The 21,798-nt window shown below is 39.5% G+C and overlaps 1 long non-coding RNA gene across 1 annotated transcript in view; it reads left to right on the top strand.

Annotated features, from left to right (window-relative positions):
- The window catches only part of LOC115862005 (uncharacterized), a 236,703-nt gene extending 215,298 nt beyond the window's left edge, over positions 1 to 21,405 (top strand). The window contains exon 4 of the long non-coding RNA XR_009563625.1: positions 20,998 to 21,405. This is a non-coding gene — a long non-coding RNA (uncharacterized lncRNA). The remainder of the gene's footprint in view (positions 1 to 20,997) is intronic.
- Positions 21,406 to 21,798: the final 393 nt, after the last annotated feature.

Here is a 21,798-nt window from a genome sequence, read left to right as displayed (position 1 = left end):
CAAAGCTTCATCTGTATTCACAGCCGCTCCCCATCGCTCGTATTACCGCCTGAGCTCCGCCTCCTGTCAGATCAGCGGTGGCATTAGATTCTCATAGGATCGCGAACCCTACTGTGAACTGCGCATGCGAGGGGTCTAGGTTGCGTGCTCCTTATGAGAATCTAATGCCTGATGATCTGAGGTGGAGCTGAGGCGGTGATGCTAGTGCTGGGGAGTGGCTGCAAATACATTATCATTAGCAGAGAGGTTTGACTGCACAGAGACCATAATAAATCAATTGCTTGCAGACTCACATCAAAACCCTATCAGTGAGTGGCAAGTAAAAACAAGCTCAGGGCTCCCACTGATTCTGCATTATGGTGAGTTGTATAATTATTTCAGTATATAGTACAATGTAATAATAATAGAAATAAAGTGCACAATAAACGTAATGAGCTCGAATCATCCCGAAACCATCCCTGCCTCCCAGTCCACGGAAAAATTGTCTTCCACAAAACCAGTCCCTGGTGCCAAAAAGATTGGGGACCACTGTTCTAAAGGAAGAAAGTTTTTGAAACTCTTTGAAAGAGCACATGAAATGCTATTGTTATTTTTTAAGATATGATTAAATTATATTCCATAAAATTGGAATTTAGAAAGAATAAAACAATATTCTTTATTGTCACAATATATTGTTACCAGTATGTATACTATCCAAACACAGCTAATTAACATTTTGATCAGTTTCTTTCCAGGCTCTGTGTGTGTTGTATATGTTTATGATTATGTGTTTCTCAATAGTCTAATCAAATTATCTAAATTTTTTAAATCTTGATTTTCTATCAAGTACCTAGTATCTTTTAATGTTCACATTGTATATATAATCATCTCTGAGTACTTTTTAAATGTTGATATTTGCCAAGATTCTGTTTTTGACTCTTTTTTTTTCTACTTCCTATAATCTCCTGAGTCTTTCTCAATTCTTTTGTCAGAACAGCTAACACCTAAACACTTACAAGTCATAAATCTATATTTCATGTTTCAAACTCACAAATATAACTCTTAACCATTTAGGTGTTCATTAATTAATGAATTATTTCATTCATAATTAACGAGGTAATTAATTCATTAAGATCTTAGTATGTGTTGGCTGGTGTTCTGAGTACTGGGGGTTTAATCTGGAAAATGGTGGTTGGATATGATGGAAGATGGTGAGAATTGAAGCAAGGGTTGGAAAGGCATGAAGGCATGAACCATTTTGAAGTTTCTAAAATACAAATGTTGGCATTTGGACATTTATTCCCAGTATATATTATGTACCCCTATTAACACCCCTATAGCAGGGTGGCACGCTGCTTACAACAATCATCAGAGGTGTAGTTAATCAGTTATTGGAGTGATTATTTTGTTTGGTGTCTGTATTAGTTTTCGACTGTATCTGTGACAAATTACCACACACTTAGTGGCCTAAAACAACTCAGAATTCCTATCTTATAGTTCTGTAGATCAGAAGTCTGATGTGAACCTCGCTGAGCTAAGATCGAGGTGTTGACAGGGTGCCTTCCTTTCTGCATGTTCTAGGGGAGAACCCATTTCCTTGCTTTTTCCTCTTCTAGAGCTGCCTGCTTTCATTGGCTCCTGGTTTCTTTCCTCAGTCCTCAAAGCCACAACATGGGCCAAGACCCTTTCTCACTGCCTTCTCTCTGGTTGTCTTTTTCACTGTTAAGTACCTTTGTGATTACCTTGGGACCACCGAGATACTCCAGGATAATGTCCTTGTTTTAAGGTCAGCGGACTGGCAACCTTAATTCTATCTTCTGCCTTAATTCTCCTTTGCCATGTAATATTTATAGGTTCTGGGGAGTAGAATGTGGACATCTTTGGGGGGCCATTATTCTTTTCACCACAGTGTTTATCTCCCTCCCCCCGCCTGTAAATTTCATGTAGGAGATTCTGTACTCACTCTTCCCTTCTTTCTTAATAACAGAACTTGGTTTTATTCAGTGTGGCAATTTCCCAGCTAACAAAATTCAGTTATCTTGGCCTTCACTGTAGTACAGAGGCTTAATGTGGTACTGTTATGATGAATGAGTTATAAAGGGGAAGTCTGCTGAGTATTTCCTGCAGAGATTTTGCTTTCCTGATAAGAAATATCACCCCCTTTTCCCTGTATCCCTGCTTTAAAGTCTATAGAACAATCATCTTACGGCCAAGAATGACAGGAATGAATACACAAGCCTCCTGCATTAAGAATAAGAAGTAAAAATATGGAAAGAACCATGGAAACACTGATGACATTGTTTAGCTGTCACTGTATCAGTCCAAGGCTTGCCTCTTCTGGACTTTTTGTACTTGAGAAGAAATATTCTTTACACACTTAAGCTAGTATAGTAGGGTTTTTAATAGCCTACATGAGAGCAGGTGCCTTTTCTATCTTGTTTACTCCTGTACTTCCAAAGCCCAGGGCAGAGCAGAATATCTGTTAGGAACTCAATAAATGTTTCTTAAATTTCTGTTGAGATTTTGACTTTTGATCTGCATTTAATGCATAAGTGGATATTAACTAGTTCAAGAAGGAAGGGTGAGTAGATCATCTAAAACAAAGAGTATTTGTTAATGTCCTAAAGTGGGAGTGAGCTTGTATGTGGGAAAGTGGTATGACTGCAAAATAATAGGGAAGGAGAGAAGGTTGCTAGATGAGCCCTGTGAGATCAGTAGGCACAGGGTCACCATAGACCATGTTAATATATATATATTTAATTCTAAGAGCATTAATGACAGATTTTAGTTGAGGTTTATTATATTTGTGTTTTTGAAGGCTGTTTTAGGCTGCTGTGTGAAGAAAGGCAGTTGAATGCTTTGAGAGAGGTTAGGAGGGTATGGAATTGTCTAAGTGAGAGATGATGACAGCCTGGTGATCCTAGAAATGGAGAGAAATGGATGGATTGGAAAGACATTAGGAGGTTAGGCTGACAGGAGCCTAGGTCGGATGTGAGGGCAGGAGGGAAGGCTCTGGGTTAGGTCTTAGGTGTCTGATGGTGTGTGTGCTGCAGGAAGACTGTGCAGTTTTTGCTGCTGCAGCAGTATCCTGCCATTGCTCTGTTGAAGATAACTTACTCAGGATTTTTTGTTGAATGTTTACTATGTAGCAAGTTGGTAAATGTAAGACTAGAACATAAACCTATATTTGAATACTTCAGAGCCTAGGATGAGGTACGAGTTGGGGCTGGTGGCTGGAGACAATGCAGAGCTCAGTTTCGAGTTAGGGCTGCGAAAGGCTTTGCAACCCACCTTAAGGAATTTTTTATTTAGTTTTTTACATGTCCTTATTGAAGACCTTGTTTCAGGAGTTGTGGACACAAAGATGAATAGCCTGCTCTCAATGAGCCCAGAATCTAGTGCCGAACTTTTTCGTGTGATGCATGCATGGGTCACAGGTAAGCTGAGCTAGAGACCACTCCCCCAGCTTTCAGGGAGCCCAAGCGCCTCCACTTACGCCAGTGTGGGGTGCACAGGTATGATTTTCTATGTGTGCTCTGTGGAAAATTTTTAGGTTTGTACTAGTCTTGGAGACAAGTTAGACACATAAATAAGGGTAATAAGAATAACAACAATACAATGTAATTATGTGACAAAAGATTATAAAGTAATAATTTTTAAAATTGCTGTAATATAATGATGTAATAAGAGAATATAAGGTAATAATAAAAGCTTGCTGGGGAGATGGTTTGGGTGACATTTTCAAAGCAAGCATTCTCCAGGAAGCTGGAAGAATTAGTACCCATCCTTCTGGAGGCTTCAAGCCTGAAAATTCTGGTAGAGTTTCAACTATAAAATTTCTCATTGTTTCTTCAGTAACTACCTACTTTTTCAGGCAAAATGACATGAAGAATCTTCCATCCTATTTTATCAGCTGATAAATTTTGAAAATATAGTACCTAGAGAATGGATGGCAGTGTAATGATTTTTCTCTGTACTATTTTCCCCTCTGGGTAAGAAATGGGTATGGAGACGTGATATAGCTTCTTAATAAGTTGAACTTGGGTGTTTCCTGAAGTGATATCATACTCGTTCAATTATTTACTCCCCTCAGCTTATGAAAGTTCAAGTTATAGCTCTCTGAGAGCTTCCAATACTTTTTAATAAAAGAATCATCCTTTTAGCTCCTAAAACTGAATGTTTGCCTATTAAAAAAATTATTTTGCACCACAGATTTGCTGTACATATCAAATAACATTGTTTTAAATTTTTTGGTACATAAGCACTTCATTAAATCTGTATGATTGTATTGTTTTGCCTCTCTTTTTGTTCAAGGAAGCATTTGGAAAGTCAAACCCAACTTCCAATGCAACCGTTCTATAAAACTTTCAGTAGATTCCAAGAGGTTTTAAATTGTGATTTGGAGTTGAATTCAAATAGATAAGGGAATCTCTTGGAGAGTTTGCAACAACTGAACTTGAAACTGGGTCTAGAAACTCATTGGGTTTACTGAATCACTAAATGTGAAAATAAATGTGAAGCTATTTACAACATCATTAATAACATCCAGCTATGTTGAGCTGTTCTCAAACCCCTCCAAATCTGTTGAGTCAGCAGTTTGAAACAATGTCAAAATCTGTTACTACCTTTTCCAGTGCCACAGATATATTATTACCCTGGTGGGACTTTAATAATGAGGGTTCAGCCTGGGCCTCAAAGCCTGTGTCTGAGTGCCCCCCCACCTCCCGTCCTTCCTCAGGGTACTTAAATCACAAATGGAGATTTTCTAGACTTTTAGTGTTGAGCACAAAAACCATTCTTCCGTTTCCCAAATGTACCATGTAGGCTTTTCTACACAATCACTATGATAGAACTGCTAACCACATCAGCCCACTGTTATAATCAAGCTTTTTGTCATAAGAGTGTTTTAAAACCATCTTGACAAATGCTTATAATTATAATAGTTATCATATGGAACACTCAGCGTCCTCAAAGGGATTTAAGTATATGATAGAATATTCCTTTTAACAGAGTTTATCAGCCAGCAGATTTCCATTCTTATATATGGAAAGTGCATTTTAGATACATAAAACCACAATAAATGAGCTCTTAACTATGTCAACCGCTGTAGTAATCAAGCCCCTTTCTTTCCGAAGTATTTAAGCTATCTCATTAAGTATACTTCTAGAGGATATAATGACATTCCTCCACATAAGCAAGGAGAATGTCTTGCGTTTATATCCTTTCATATTAGACTCCAGAGTTTTAGAAGTTTGGTCACTGGGATAATTAGGCCGCCAGTCCTTCTCAACCCCCTTTGCCTACCTGTCAACTCGAATGGCTGGAGAAGATAATTTGCCAAATTGAGAAGGTTGCTTGAGGCTGGAGGGGAGTGTAGGACAAAGTAAGCAAATTTACAACATGTCACCTTTAACGGCTCTGAGGCATAATTTATGAGCTCTCGAAGCTAATGTCAGTGGCATGGTCCAGAAACATGGGCATTTCTTACGTGAGTCCTGAAACATTTATCTGATGATTTAAAAATATGGCAAAGCTTGACCAGAATGTTCCATGAAGACTCTCAAGCAGTTTTCGAGGAAGACAGGGCATGCAGTGTGCAGGCACTGTTTAGCTTCTGGCCGGGGCGTATTGCAAGTTATATAGTGGATGTTGGTCCAGCTTATCTTCCAGCTGAATTTCAGAGTTTGGGGGTCTAAGACTGTCTTTCATATCTTCTGATTCTTCCACTGACATTTACTATAGCAGGTAATAAATGCGAGTTGTGATCAAAAGAATGAGACATCTGTGTTTTGTAGAATCAGACATTACTTTTTTGCTTTATTCTGACTTGTCGGTCTCTTACTTCAAACTCCACTAGAGATCTCTTTCATATATATATAGATCCATGATGAGCGATGGAGTAAAACACTTTAAAAAGCCAAAATAAAGCAATAAAGTAATAATGATTATATATATCCGTACATTATATGTATATCTACATGTATTTATATATTAGATGTCATACGTGTATATATATGTATGTATGTACACACACATATATTAAAGGAATGGCTATACAGGCTTAAATAATAAAAGCAAATTTTAAAGTGCCTGTTCATTTTCATTCTCAATGAAATATAAAATAATTATAAATAGTGAGAGAAAGATGAATGTGTCTTTTCTGTAGTCATCTTTTCATTGTGATGCTCTCACACTCAAAAATCAATGTTACACTACTAAGCTTATGAGGTAGTTCCAGTAGAATGGAAGTCCTGTGAAGAGAACTGCCCCCTCACATGGAGTCCGTTACCTTCTTTGTGTGTGCCTTTCAGGGAGTGCGCTTATTTAGTAAAAATAACAGTGGCACAGCCATAAATCCGTATGACTGCTTTGCTTTTCACAATCTGGGAAAATGGCAAAATCAAAGCCAAATGAATTGGGTGGTACTGAGATGCTGATGGTATTTATAAAGGGCACAAGCATACTTTGTTGTGCTGAGTAATGTGTGGGCGGTTATCTGGTGACAGGGCTGCTGGAAGACTGATGTCTTTTCATTGAGAGCAGTTTTTATCCTAGGGGAACCATCGAATTGAGAAAATCAAAAGCCTCATGCAAGTGGAAGCCGCTTCTCTTGAATTTCATGAGGTGTGACGTCACTGTAGGCTGGGTTAGCATTTCTTCTCCTTACTATATGGAATATTCCATGCAGTTTTCTTTCTATATAAACACATTAAAATAGTCCAGTGTGCACTTTTTTTTTTTTTTGCGGTACGCGGGCCTCTCACTGTTGTGGCCTCTCCCGTTGCGGAGCACAGGCTTCGGACGCGCAGGCTCAGCGGCCATGGCTCAGGGGCCCAGCCGCTCCGCGGCATGTGGGATCTTCCCGGGCTGGGGCACGAACCCGTGTCCCTTGCATCGGCAGGCGGACTCTCAACCAGTGCGTCACCAGTGAAGCCCAGTGTGCACTTTTAAGTTCTTATTTTTGCTATTAGCTGCCTCTGGGTGGAACACTATGTGGTCTTTCTTGTTTGATTGCTCTGGGCACATCAGCAGACAACTTTCTCAAAGCGTAACAGAAGCCTGCTCTTTGGGGTATCTAGAGGCGTAGATACTGGGGAGATGAGTCTCCAAATCCTCAGCACATCTTAATTTGATGTCACTGCCAAGAATCCAAGGGCAGAGTCCTCAGTGTATCTTCTATTTGTTTCTTGGCCCCAAGACTGCTAAACCTGTGTACTTTCATTAGGTTCATTTCACAGAATTAAATTCCTCCTTGTAATACTCAGGCTCTTAGCTGTCAGGGCTGCCCTAGAACTGAGAGCCAAGTGTCCTGTGACCGTGCTGCTTGGAGGGAGATAGACAAAATGATGTTAAGAAATTGTGTGGCTCCGTGTTATGTGGCGTCAGAGCCTTACTGTGATCAGAACTGAAAAGTGTGTCAGTGTCTGTCCTCATTCTGCTGCTCAGCATAATGTTTCCGACAAGCAATGCTTCATCACAGAAACAGATTTGAGAAGGACTTGTGTAGCACACTGTACATCCATAAATCAAAGAGCAGGGCTGCCCAGGTCCTCCTGTTTAGAAATAACTGAAATTGAAAGTGAAATGCCTAGTAATGAACACTTAGCTGAAAAGGTTAGCAACTGGGACAGGGAGTGGGAGATGAGAGAATGAGGACTGGGTGATTTATTAAATTGACAAAATCCCTAATTTTGCAACTTTAACACAATTTCCCTTTGTTCTGCTCTCAGTAGAGATGGAGAACAGCTGGTTAGTACCACCTGTGTAAGAATCCATCATATTCTTGAATACCATTAATAAATTTTCCCACAGCCTTTTCGGCCTCAGAAAAAGACCAATTCCTTTTATCTTTCCAAAGTGGTAAATCATGGCCCCAATCCAGGAATTCAAAATGTTTCTGAGGATGGTTTGTTTCTTAGGCTAGAGCCCAGAACAGAAACTTTCTCAACTAAATGGTAGGGTGCGTGGGATTGGGGATCTACAGTCCGGATGGATGTGGAAATGACAAAGACAGGAATTCCAGCTATGCTGTTAGGCCTTGTAGGGAACTAAGAAAACCCAATCCACTGAGCCTCATCAGAAGCACAGGAATGCTAGTGTCTACCCAGGCTTTTGGGGGATGGGCACTGAAAGGCTATTAAGATCCAAAGCCACTCTGGGTGGATTATCCTGTAGCCTTTGCAGCAGCTGAGTTTGGGAATCCTTTATGTTTCTATGCCATTAATATTATACAGCTATTAACATAATTTGTCTACTTTTATCTGCAGCTGCTTCTGTGTTTCACTGAACAAATGTTTTTTCATTTGCTACTAGTAAAATTTCCAAAGCGTTTGTGATTGACCAAATAAAATTTTGTAGACCATTGATCAGATTATATGTTGAGTATCCTTTCGTCAGATGTTCATCCTGGGTCCAATCAGTAATGAGGGTCACACGGTATAGAACATCTCCGCCAATAACTGGGCTCCTTTTGCAGAGTGGGACTGACAGCTAGTCAAGAACTTAGTTAAGCCAGTCTAATAGGGTTGGCATAGATGGTTAAAAGTTGGGGAGAACAACTTTTCTCTGTTGCCTTTCCTTCTAAAAGACACCTTAAACTTCTCTGGATCAATGGCTATCTCACAACTAAACAAATGTCAAATAGTAGGAACTGGGAGTTTGGGTTATTTGTATCTCTATACTTGAATTGCTTCTTCTCACTTTAATGACCTCTGTGAATTCTGAGCATTTGAGATTTTCCTGTTGTTAAGCTTCTCAGTTTCTTACACAGCATTTGATCTATTTCAGTTTTCTCTATCTTCTGGGATCTATTTCAGAAATTTGTGTTTTCCTAAAAAAATCTTCCACTTCACTTGAATTTTAAATGCTTTTAGATAGGGTTTTGCAAAGTCCTCTCTTATGCTGGTTAATTTTCCCACTCATCTTGGGTTTGTTTATCAATTCCATAAAAATGTTAAAGTTATTATTTCTTCCCTCCTGTTTTTCTTAAGTTATTTATGTTACTTTTAAGTTATTGAATTCTTAATTTATTGATTTTTATTTCTTTTACTTATGAATGAGATTTTTTTTAATTTATGAATTTGTCAAAAAGAATAAGTTAAATCTTTTTAGTCCCGGAGGGATATTCGTGGTGTATTGTGAAATAAGAAAAGTATGTTTAGGGGTTAAACATTTAAAGTTAGGAATTCTATTCTATGTCATTAAAATGTTAGCCATAGTTGCAAAGCAATCTGATATTGCTCACAGCCTCATGAGATGAATAGGGAACAACTGATATGCATGGAATTATTTTCACAACAACAATAACAACAGATGCCATCTTTATCAGACATGCCCTCTTTTTTGTTAAATTTTTATTTCATATTGGAGTATAGTTGATTTACAATGTTGGGTTAATTTCAGGTATACAGCAAAGTGATTCAGTTATACATATACATATCTCCATTCTTTTTCAGATTCTTTTCCCATATAGGTTATTCAGAATATTGAGTAGAGTTCCCAACAAGAACCTACTATAAAGCATGCCCTCTTGACTTTTCGTTCATTCCGGATCTGGACCATCTCCCTTTAGACACTATGAGTTCAAGGTCCAGCTTTTATGTGAATCTAGCTGTGAGGCCTTTCAGAAACACTCCCAGACCCAGAGACTTTCTTCTGTCTTCATCTCACATAAACGTTGGTATCTACATCTATTTGATATTTTATCACATTGTGTCACTTTTCTTTGGTAATTTTTATTTTTAATTATGGAAGTAAATGCTCATTGGAGAAGTGAAAAAATAAACACACAAAGTTAGTCAACCGCCGTCACCTGCTAGAAATAACTTAATAGATTGGTGTGTATCATTACATACCTTTCTTCGTGATTATATAAACTTGAACCAATGCATTTATATTGATAATGATGATGATGATGGATTGTAGTAGAAAGAGGAGTGGAAGAAGAAGAGGAGGAGGATGCCTGTGATATGTTCAGTGCTGTTATATGTCTTGCATTGAATCGCTATAATGCCCTGTGAGGTGGTGGTAATTATAATCAGTGCTTTACAGATGAGGAGACTTAAGCGCAAATATGTTTCATAAGTTGACCAAGGTCACATAGATAGCAGGTGGAGGAGCTGGGATGTAAGACCAGGTAGTCTGGCTTCAAACCTTTAACCCTGTTCTAAACTGCTTCCCAGTCAAGTGCTTTTCAGACGTAATTTCCTTGAAATGTGGATACAATTTTAGATAGAATGCCAACACGCCAAAGTTTATGGTTTTCCAAATTCTTTACCTTAGGGAACTAAAATCTACCTGAAGGCTGTCTTCCATGTGTTTCAGAAGTAGCTGTACAATTATTTCATTTACCACCATTGCTTCCTCGAGGCCATTATTGGAATCATTGCTTCTGTAGAAGATTTAGAGTCTTGTCTTTTCTTCAGCTCAGATTACCTTGATCAGTCCTAAATTCTGGAAGCTTCTATTAAGTTGCTCCTTGGTAAAAGGGAAGTACTATATATTTTGCTGTAAATGTTGTTAGGAAAGTATTCTCGAAGCTGAGGAAATTTTCAGTCTACTTGTTCTTTTTGTTTAATCATTGTGGTGTTTACTTTAAGCCATTGAAATAAAACCATAAACAATCAAAAAAATTTTGTTGGTTCGCCAAAAATGGGATTGTGAGATACATAATATTTTGTTACTTGCTTGTCTCACTTAACAATACAACATGAGGGCTTCCCTGGTGGCGCAGTGGTTGAGAGTCCGCCTGCAGATGCAGGGGACACGGGTTCGTGCCCCAGTCTGGGAAGATCCCACATGCCGCGGAGTGGCTGGGCCCGTGAGCCATGGCCGCTGAGCCTGCGCGTCCGGAGCCTGTTGCTGCGCAACGGGAGAGGCCGCAGCAGTGAGAGGCTCGCGTACCGCAAAAAAACCCAAAAAAAACAATACAACATGAAATCCCTTTATCTCAATAGTTATGACTAACCTGTGATTTTTTTCTTTAATTAAAATCATTTTTAATTTTTTCTTGAAGTATAGAGTTCACAGTACTAAGTATGTTCAACTTATTGTGCAACCAATCTCTGGAACTCTTTTCATCTTATAAAACTGAAACTCTATATCCATTAAGCAACAACTCCCCGTTCCCACCTCCTCCAAGTCCATGGCAACCACCATGCTACTTTCTGTCCCTATGAATTTAACTACTCTGGGTACTCCTCATACAAAGTGGAATTGGAATTATACAGTATTTGTCTTTCTGAGAATGGCTTCTTTCACTTAGTGCAATGTCCTCAAAGTTCATCCACGTTGTACCCTGTGTCAAAATTTCCTTGCTTTTTAAGGCTAAATGATATTTCATTGTATGTATATGCCACATTTTGTTTATCCATTCAACTGTCAATGGATATTTGAGTTGCTTCCATCTTTTGGCTATTATAAATAAGGTTGCAATGAATATGGTTGTACAAATATCTCTTTGAGACCCTGCTTTCTTTCAGGTATATGCTCAGACATGAAATTGCTGGCTCATATGGCAATTCTATTTTTAATTTTTTGAGGAGCTACATTATTTTTTCCATAGTGGCCACACTATTTTATATTTCTACCAAGAGTGCACAAGGGTTTCAGTTTCTCCAATAACCCATCTTTTGGACAGATCCATAATTATTATATTGATTTTGATTATAAATATATGGCATGTATGCGCCTTCTTTTCAGCACACTGTGAACTCCTACAGGAAGTTTGTGAAGAGATAGTGCTGTTTGATTTGGGCCTTGAAGGACAGCTGAGATTTCATCTGGGGCGATGGGGCTGTAGGGCCTCACCCCTTCTGCCAGTGCAACTGACCCTCCACTGACCCCTCCTGGCTCTGGATAATGGGGCACCTTCAGATTCAGTTGCCACAATTACTATGTTTCCCTTGAGCTGTCTCTGAGCCTGATGTCAGACTATAACAAATTGTCTAGTTCAGATTGAATCTTTTTTTTTTTTTTTTTTTTGCAGTACGCGGCCCTCTCACTGTTGTGGCCTCTCCCGTTGCGGAGCACAGGCTCCGGACGCGCAGGCTCAGCGGCCATGGCTCACGGGCCCAGCCGCTTCGCGGCATGTGGGATCTTCCCGGACCGGGGCACGAACCCGTGTCCCCTGCGTCGGCAGGCGGACTCTCAACCACTGCGCCACCAGGGAAGCCCCAGACTGAATCTTAAACTTTGAAAAGAATCTGATTAAAATTATGTTCCTCTCCCTAGAAAAATGCACATGTGCAGTCAGTATTTATCTTCAAATTTGGAGGTTTTAATGTCCTCTCAATTTCCTGTGGATACCCTCTCGAGACTCCCTGGGTTAAGAACATGGGCTCCAGAATCTGACTCTCGCTTTGTCACAGCTCACCCTTCCCCCTCCCCATATCCTCAAGTCCATTCTCTAGTAGGTCTGTGTCTTTATTCCTGTCTTACCCCTAGGTTCTTCATGACATTTTTTTTTCTTAAATTCCATATATATGTGTTAGCATACGGTATTTGTCTTTCTCTTTCTGACTTACTTCACTCTGTATGACAGACTCTTGGTCTATCCACCTCATTACAAATAGCTAATCTTGATCCCCATACACTGCCTCTTCTCCTCTTCATTGGTCAGTGTTTACAAATTGCAGAACGCCCTCTTTAATTTATTCTTGCCTTGCTAACATACGGTGTTCATTCTGTCTGTTATCTAATAATCCTCAAGGTATCTCCAGAAGTTGGGAGGGAATCTCGTATCATCAATCAATTCCCATAGAGAAAGCACAACTGTCTCATAATGAAGACCAATAAAGCTTTAGCCCTAAAATATTCAATGTGACTAGGCGGCCTTGAATACTATCAGGTATTTTTGGTTTTCAAAAAAGTCACATTGGAAGAGAAGTGAGACTCCAACATCTGGGATCTGGGACATGGCATCCTGAGTAAAACAGACTTGCTTTTTGTGACCTAGTTCTAAATAAACTATTTAATTCATTAAAAGAGCATTTTTTTTCTAAGAAAATAGAATTTACATTAGAAAAATAAGAAACAATGGTCATAAATAGTAAAGTCTATGAATTTTCAGCAGATTTTTAAAAGTAGCTCTGGCATCTTAGTATATTTAATTATGAAATAACTTGTCAAGATTAAAAAAAAAAATGTTAAGAGAGACTTTCCAAGGTAGTGATATATGACACATTTAAAAATGCATTTGCATTCCAGTTTTTACTCAGAGTCTTATTGCAACTCTTAAAATCTACATTTGTTCCTAATTTATATTGTTATAATCCTTTAAAATGCATTTTGTCAGCACCTTTTCATTTAAGGTTTAAATTCATTCACTGTAAAGAAGAAGATAAATGCAAAGTGCTCTGTGTTTAAAATTAATATTCAGTCCACTTTTCAAAATGTTTAAAGATCTTTTTATGTTTGGTAAAGCTCAGGAGAATTTTTCGTAAGATTTTGCAATCTTGAACATAGAACATAAAGTTGTGTTTTGTGATGAATAAATAAAATAAAACTTTAAAAGATTTAGATGATTTTAAATCTTAGGAATTTTAACAAGTTGTACATTTAGCCAAATATATTTTCCCATTTTACTTATCACTTTCATAACTATTTCTTTTTGACGGTTAATTATTCAACAAACAGATTAGGATAAGCTTACACTTCAATACCAGGCAAACAGAGAATCTCAGTGGTTTAACACTTAGTATTTATTTCTTCTTGTGTAAAGACAGCTGTAGGTCAAGTAACTCTCCAGCAGCCTGTCTTTCAGATGGTGCCCTACCAGTCCAGTCTCCTTGGACCTATGGCTCAGCATCTCAGTTTTTGATCTCCAAGGTTCCTATAAATGAGAAGAGAACTCACACCTGCTTTTCAATGCTTAGCCAACCCCTGCTCACAGCACATTGACCAAAACCAGTCACATGGCCCTGCCTAAATGCAAGAGGTGTGGAGAACACATGGAATATTTGGTTTGCAATGCTATCTCTGCAGCAAAAGATAATCCTACATTTGAATTTTAGAGATAGAAGGGACTTGTGGGATGATAGCTCCCTAATTTTATAAATAATGAAGGTGAAGTCAGAAGCTAGATTAGCTCACACAGCTACTTATCTTAGGGAGTGTCTTCATAATGCTTTCTTTACTACACTGAGAAGACCATTCAAATAATCTAGTTATAATGCTGCTTTACCTTATCTTGCCATTCTTGAAAGTTATTCTTAGACATTTCGAACTTGGGTTCATACTGAGATAAATGTTATGCATCTTGTTCTATAGTTAGTTATGTTGTGGATGGTTACAGAATATGTCATAAGAGAGTAGCACCTTGGAATATAAAAGGATTCTCCTCCAGAAGTAAACTATGCTGGACCTATGTAGGAGGCTTTCAATCCTGCTCTGGGGTCAAAGTAGATATGGAATATGGATTTTACCTACAGATAAAATGGCTGGAGATTCTCCCAGAGCTTTGATGAGTTTCGCTATAGGATAAACCAAAGTGAGCTGACTTTCAAAACCAAGCTGGATATCAGCTCTAGTTTGCAGCCAAGGAACTGCAAACCAAAACACAGAACTAAATGTTTTATTTACTGGTAGTAATGCCTGAGGAACAAAATACACTTTATTATGACAAATACAACATGTAGAACCTTCAGCTTAATTTCTATACTTACCTCATCGGAGATTAGTAACAGTTTTATGACCAGCAACAATTCATGGACCATAATTTGTTACCACTGAAATGGAGATTATACAGTGACCAGTGTAGAACTAAGAGCTAGCAGATAAATAGCTGCCTCTGTCCCATTCCACAGTAGGAATCTGGGATAATTAATACAAGTTTCCCCCACTACCCAAATGTACAGCATGCCTATGAAATCCTTCATAAGCCTAAGTGATGTAAAATGAAGAAGCAATTACCTTAGGGACACATCTTGCTAACAGGTACACAGAATAAATCAAGATGAAGCACAGACGCTCACAGGCACAGTTCAAAGCTATGGAGTCTTGACTCTGGGCTGCTGGGTATAGTCCCCAGGGAGGCAGCTGGGGGCTGCCACTCTTGCTGCCCTGGGCAAGACCTGCTGCTTATATAAAAGCTCCCTGTAAAACAAATGCTGAATGCTATTTTCACTCTGCATCTTTTTTCCTAAAACTGAAAATCCTCTTCAGATTTCTTTTGCTTAACAAAAACAGGTACTAATGTAGGTCTTTCATAAATGTGAAGTGGGCCTAAAGCAAACTTTCGAAAAGCAGGGAGTACCTGCATCTTGAAGTTGAATATGTACTTGTATGTTATGTCTCATTTGACTGCATAACCCTTTGTGTATATGCTATTAGGCAGAACGCTAGAGAGGAGAGCAAAATATTTATAATAACCTTTGGGAGTAGTTATTATTTGACTTATTTTATGAATGAGAAAAGCCAGGCTTCAGAGAGGGTACGTACCGTGGCTGAGATCACACAGAGTAAGTGGCAACCTTGGAGTCTCCTTTCTGAGTGTCCCTGACACAAGCGCTCATGCTTTGCCACCGATTAAAATGACCTGAGTTTAACTACATGTATTTGTTTCCAATTGCTGCTATAACAAATTACCACAAACATAGTGGCTTAAAACCATACAAATTTATTAAAGTCAGAAGTTCAAAACCTGTTTCAGTTGACTAAAATCAAGGTGTGGCAAGGCTTTTTCCCTTCTGGAAGCTCTAGGGGATAATCCATCCCACTGTCCTTTCTAGCTTCCGGAAGCTGCCCCTATTCCTCGGCTGGCAGCCTCATCCTCCATCTTCAAAGCCAGCAGGGTAACATCTTTCAGTCTCTCTTCCTCACTCTCAGCTTCCTGCATCCCTCTTAGAAGGACCCTTGTGACTACATTGAGTTTACCTGGATAATGCAGGATGACCTCCTCATCTCAAAATCATTAATTTAATCACTTCTGCAAAGTCCATTTTGCCATGGAAGGTAACATGTTCACAGGTTCCAGGCATTAGGATGTGAATACCTTTGGGGAGCCATCATTTGCCTGCTATACAACAGTATTTCTCTTGACATGTGCATTATAACAATAGATTCTAGGTTGTTCTACTGTGTTTTGGGGGTAACACAACATATTTATATTTGGACCTTAAAACTATACATAAATAAGTAATCCATATTTTTAATAAAAAAAGTGAACTTGGCACATACTCCCTGCACCCATAAAACAGAAAGAGACTTTGATGGGTATCTCATAATGGCAGAGATCGGAGCCTTAGCGTAACAACATACAGGGATTATGCCTGGACAGATTTGGCAATGTAGATTTCAGTTGTCTTGGAGAAGATTAAAACTGAAGCTGGGCAGGACTGAGTAACTTATCTGCACGCCCTCTTCTACCTGCACGGGATGAAAATTTACTCCTGCTGCGTCTGTGGAAAGCCCACCTTTTCTCCTCCTCTTATGGTGCATGCTGTTTGGTCAAGTTGAACCATCCATTGGAGACAGTGGATGGCCTGACACGAAGAGTGGTGCTGTCCATCCTGGTGGACCATAGACCTTTATTTGTGGTCCTACATGCTACTGTCTTGCCTTCTAACTTTATGGACTGTGAATCTATGCACAGTCTCCTGCTGATTCCATGCTCCCCCTTGACTTGACTGTCGGCTCCTCCCCATGGGGACCTCTGCCCTTGCTCAGCCAGCCTCACCTTTTGCCCAGACCTCTGCACTAACTGGGTTCTTCCCGCCCTGCATTTCCCTCCAGTGTACTCAGCACACACCAAACTATGCGTGTTCTAAGATGTAAGTTGGATTATATCACTCCACTCAGAACCTTAATGGCTTTTTGCCATCTTTAGGAAAATACCAGAAATCCTAAACAGAGCCTCCATGCTGACCAGCCTCCCCCTCCAGCTGCCTGCCCTATCCTACTCACTACACAGTGGTCACACGGGTCTACTTTGAGGGCCTCCATTGAGCCAAGTGCTTTCCTACCTCAGAACCTTCAGACACCTTGTTCTTTCTGTCTGGCACATCCTTCAGCTATGACTGGTCAATGCCTTTTATCCCAAACAAAGTTAGGTCCCCCAGTCAAACACTTCATAGAACTCTCAACTTTTCTCCTGAATCTCTCATCAGTTTCTTTTTTTTCTCTTTTTTTTTTTGCCGTACGCGGGCCTCTGACTGTTGTGGCCTCTCCCGTTGCGGAGCACAGGCTCCGGACACGCAGGCTCAGCGGCCATGGCTCACGGGCCCAGCCGCTCCGCGGCATGTGGGATCTTCCCGGACCGGGGCACGAACCCATGTCCCCTGCATCGGCAGGCGGACTCTCAACCACTGCGCCACCAGGGAAGCCCAGTTTCTTTTTTTTTTTATGGCATCAATTTTCTTTATTTTAAGGCATATCATAAGCAATTATTCAAATGGTGTATACTATACCAATTGTTTAAACATTTCTTAATGGTAATTTTTAAGAATATATGTAATCAAAGTGAAACTAAGTTTCTTTTCATTTCCCACCTTCATGTATTTACTTCAAAGCCCACCTCAGACCTTCTTATTCAATATATTGATTAGTATAATTATAAGTTCAAATTTTTTAATTTTTTTTAATTTTTTTTTTTTTTGCGGTACGCGGGCCTCTCACTGTTGTGGCCTCTCCCGTTGCAGAGCACAGGCTCCGGACGCGCAGGCTCAGCGGCCATGGCTCACGGGCCCAGCCGCTCCGCGGCATGTGGGATCTTCCCAGACCGGGGCACGAACCCGTGTCCCCTGCATTGGCAGGCGGACTCTCAACCACTGCGCCACCAGGGAAGCCCCAGAGTCTGGAATTTTTGCTGCTTCCTGGCTGTGTGAACTGGGGAGAGTTGTTTACCTTCCCTGAGCCTCAGTTCTTTTATATGTAAAATAAGAGTAATGGTTGTAAAGATTTTTGTGAAGACTAATGAGAGGATTCGCATAAATTACTTGGATTTTTTGTAAGTACTCCATAAATATTAGTAATTATTACAAATAGATGAAGATTTACCTTGACTAATATTTCTCAACCTTGAGTCTCAGTTTTTTCATTTAAATTAGGAATCTATTTAATTAACAGATATTTACCTGGCTCCTGGCACTGGACTGCAAAATACTGGTGGCTACAACAGAGAATAAAATTCAGGGAGTTAATAACACCTACCTGCAGAATTTGTGTGAAAGTGTAATGAGATAATGTATAATTGAAGTATTCCTTATGCTTTCTGGCATACTTTATTCATTAAACAAAGGTTAATTTCCTTCCTTTCTCCTTTTTTAGTTAGTGGAAGTGTCTTATTTCCCTTTTCTATAAAGTCTAAATGTAGTCATTTTTTAACACTTCAGTAGGGCGGCCAACGGAATAAATCATTTGCTTTCCTTTTACTTTAATCCAAATGGTATGTATTGATGAGATATGATTTATTAGACAAATCACATACAACATGCCAAATTAGTTTGAATTAGATCTGTGTAACAGAAAAGAATAGGAAAAAACCCGACAGAAATGTCTTCTTATTCAAATTAGTTTGAATTAGATCTGTATAACAGAAAAGAATAGGAAAAAACCCGACAGAAATGTCTTGTTCTTATGGACGGAAATGTCTTGTTCATAACCAAGTGTGTGCTTATTCTCCAGTATGGAGTTGCATTAAAGACTTGTAATACCCAAGAACAACTTTTGGCATTTCAGCTATTGCTGCTCAATACAGCTGCTCAGTAGGGATTGGAAGACAGTCATAGATGCAAAGACAATCATCTAAGAAACATTTAAGTGAAGAACCTCCTAAATAATACAAAGGGAATATCTTTGGGCTCATTGTTCCCTCATCCCTGCTACCCCCCTTCCATGCCCTGTCCTTTAAAAAGGACTGAAGGGGGCTTCCCTGGTGGCGCAGTGGTTGAGAGTCTGCCTGCCGATGCAGGGGACACGGGTTCGTGCCCCCATCCGGCAAGATTCCACATGCTGCAGAGCGGCTGGGCCCGTGAGCCATGGCCGCTGAGCCTGTGCGTCTGGAGCCTGTGCTCCGCAACGGGAGAGGCCACAACAGTGAGAGGCCTGCGTACTGCAAAAAAAAAAAAAAAAAAAGGACTGAAGGTTAATTCAAGTAGGGGTGACCCGATCATGGCGCCTGAGTTCCATATAACTGGGAGCTGCAACAGGGACTCAACATATCAGTGACAGATGCTAGGGCCAGGCAATGAGAAAAATAGAACCCCTACCAGAGAGCCTGGATCCAAATATGGAGGAGATGGGGCACTCTTGAGCAGGTATGCACCAATATGAAAATACCCCTTTGTTTATGACCAGCGTCTGTTCTGGTAAGTTGAGGTTTGTGCTGTATCAATTCTTAAAAATCTTGAATAGTTACATAAAACTATATGTTCCTAGCCTGAGAATTGTGCAGAGTGCTAACTATCAAATTGAGAAGGGAATTAGGAGGAGGGAAGCAGGATGGAGGTGACAATGGGGTTTAGAAATAACAGATTAGACTCAGCGAAACCAGAGTTGGTTAAATTGAGCTAGAAGCAAATTGAAGAAGGAGACCTTGCACTCTGCCTTTGAGTATAGGGTATCATTTGAAACTTGTCTTTTGGGGCTCATTTGGGGAGGAGACTAAGTAAGTGGTTGGCCTCATTAAAGTATGGGTGACAAAGTCCTAGTGATATATCTATATCTAATTTATACTTAGCTGTAAATGTTTCTGGCATTTGGAGAATTATTTCTTAGGTCATTTCCACCATTTTTTTTTTAATATTTCAAACTGATCCTATTAACTTGAAATGAAAATAATTCTACAATTTTTATTAATGCTTTAGGAAAGACTGTATTACGATATATTATAATACAGAAGTTTCTTTTGTTTGGGGCGATGATTGGACTGAATTCCCTAAATTGTATAAGCTTCCCTATCTTTTACTGAATTCCTAGAATATATTTAGCTCGTGTCAGCATTTTTTATTTTTTGATCTTATGCATTTCTAATATCCTGACACCTCCCAGGTAAGGTAAATGAGTTTGTGTGGGTAAGACAATGATGGTAGTTTCAAACTTCAGTCATCTTGAAAGGTTCTGAAACCTTGTTTTGGAAACAAATGCTAGTATTTTAAAATACACTTAATAGCAAAAACAATTTTTAAGTTGAAATATCTGGAGCAATTCCAGTTATGCAGTATGCAATGCTGAATAACTCTCTTCTGAGATATTGGGACATTTATAAGACAATTTTTTAAAAATTTAAAATTAGAAAAACTTTTTTACAAGTAACTTGTAAAATGTGTAAAATATGCTGACTGTAAGAGCAATCCATATACCTGATACTTATAAAAATTAATATAGTAGTATGCTTCCAATTGACACATCCCTTGTGCAAACATGAATCAATACAGTTAAAGTTTCAGATGCATTTTAAAAATGGTGACCTTAGTCTGTAATAACCACTCTTAGTTCTAGAGGGCAGGTTGTCTAAACCATTCCAAACTGTGTGCCTCCAACTGAGTTCTCTTCATATTATTTTAGTCTCACTTATGTTTTAGAGACCTGTTGCTCATAATATTTAGTAATTATGTATAATTGAGGAGAAAGATACACAGGTCAGGCTGGAGGTATAAACACCTCACTTCCAAATGCCACCATAGTCTCCTTTATCCCAACTCTGCATTTGTTTCGCCTTTCGCCTCTTATCGCAGTTTATACCTGTAGTATAAACAGTTTAACTGTAGAAGTTAGAGTTCTATTTGTTTTATTTTAAATATAGATGATCTCGAATTATGGGAGCACCACAAAACAAGCTCCCTTCCTCCCACCCCCAGAAAAGACTGTGAATACCAAGGGCACTGAGTCTGCGCAGCTGGACTGTGCCTCGCCATGTCTCAGCATATCCAGAGGAGACGTGGACGAGGGGCTGCTGGCAGTGAGTGGGCGGGATGAGTGTACCATCACACTTAGAGCAAGTGTGGGTCTTTCATACTGCTCTTCATGTCTTCTGTGTTCTCTCCAATTTTTAAAATAAAATTCTTCTATTCTGTGTCTTAGAAAAGAAGATACGGTGCTCAGTGATATGCTGTGGAGATATGGCAGCAAATCCACTCAAAAACGAAGAAAAACCTTACTTCAGAAATGAAGGCTGGAATAAAGGTGAAGGAACTAACTTCCAAGTTCAAATTATCTCATTTGGGGATGAGTATCATTTTTTAGAACAAGGGAAAATATTTGAAGAAAGGAGAAAATTCCAAGTCAATTCCATCGATGGTGGCATGAAAATGCATTGGCTGAGCAATGAGATGGAAACGTGTGTGACTCTGTGGATGCCTGGTCAGAAAATGCCTATGCCTCTGAAGTTTAAAGTCTAAACCAATTGATGAATTTTAGCATACGTGCTTGAATCAATACAGGAATGGTGTGATTACTTCCAGAAGAGAAATTGTTGGCCCAGCATCAGGATTTAAGGGAAAACTTGAAGCATGGCTATAGAAGTAGCCAAGTAGCCAAGACTTTTTCAGAAAATTTTATTTAGGTCATTGAAAGGGAAGGCAAGTATTTGCAATTTATATATATATATATTAATTAATTAATTTATGTTTGCCTGCACTGGGTCTTCATTGCTGCGTGCGGGCTTCCTCTAGTTGTGGCGAGCAAGGGCTGCTCTTCGTTGAGGTGCGCGGGCTTCTCATTGCAGTGGCTTCTCTCATTGCAGAGCACGGGCTCTAGGCGCATGGGCTTCAGTAGTCGTGGCTCGCGGGCTTAGTTGCCCCGCAGCATGTGAGATCTTCCTGGACCAGGGCTCGAACCCACATTCCCTGCACTGGCAGGAGGATTCTTAACCACTGCACCACC

The sequence above is a fragment of the Globicephala melas genome, chromosome 4 (assembly GCF_963455315.2).
Source record: "Globicephala melas chromosome 4, mGloMel1.2, whole genome shotgun sequence".
Classification (NCBI taxonomy): Eukaryota; Metazoa; Chordata; class Mammalia; order Artiodactyla; family Delphinidae; genus Globicephala; species Globicephala melas.
The sequence above is the reverse complement of the archived record's forward strand: the minus strand, read 5'-3'. Positions and strand labels throughout refer to the sequence as shown.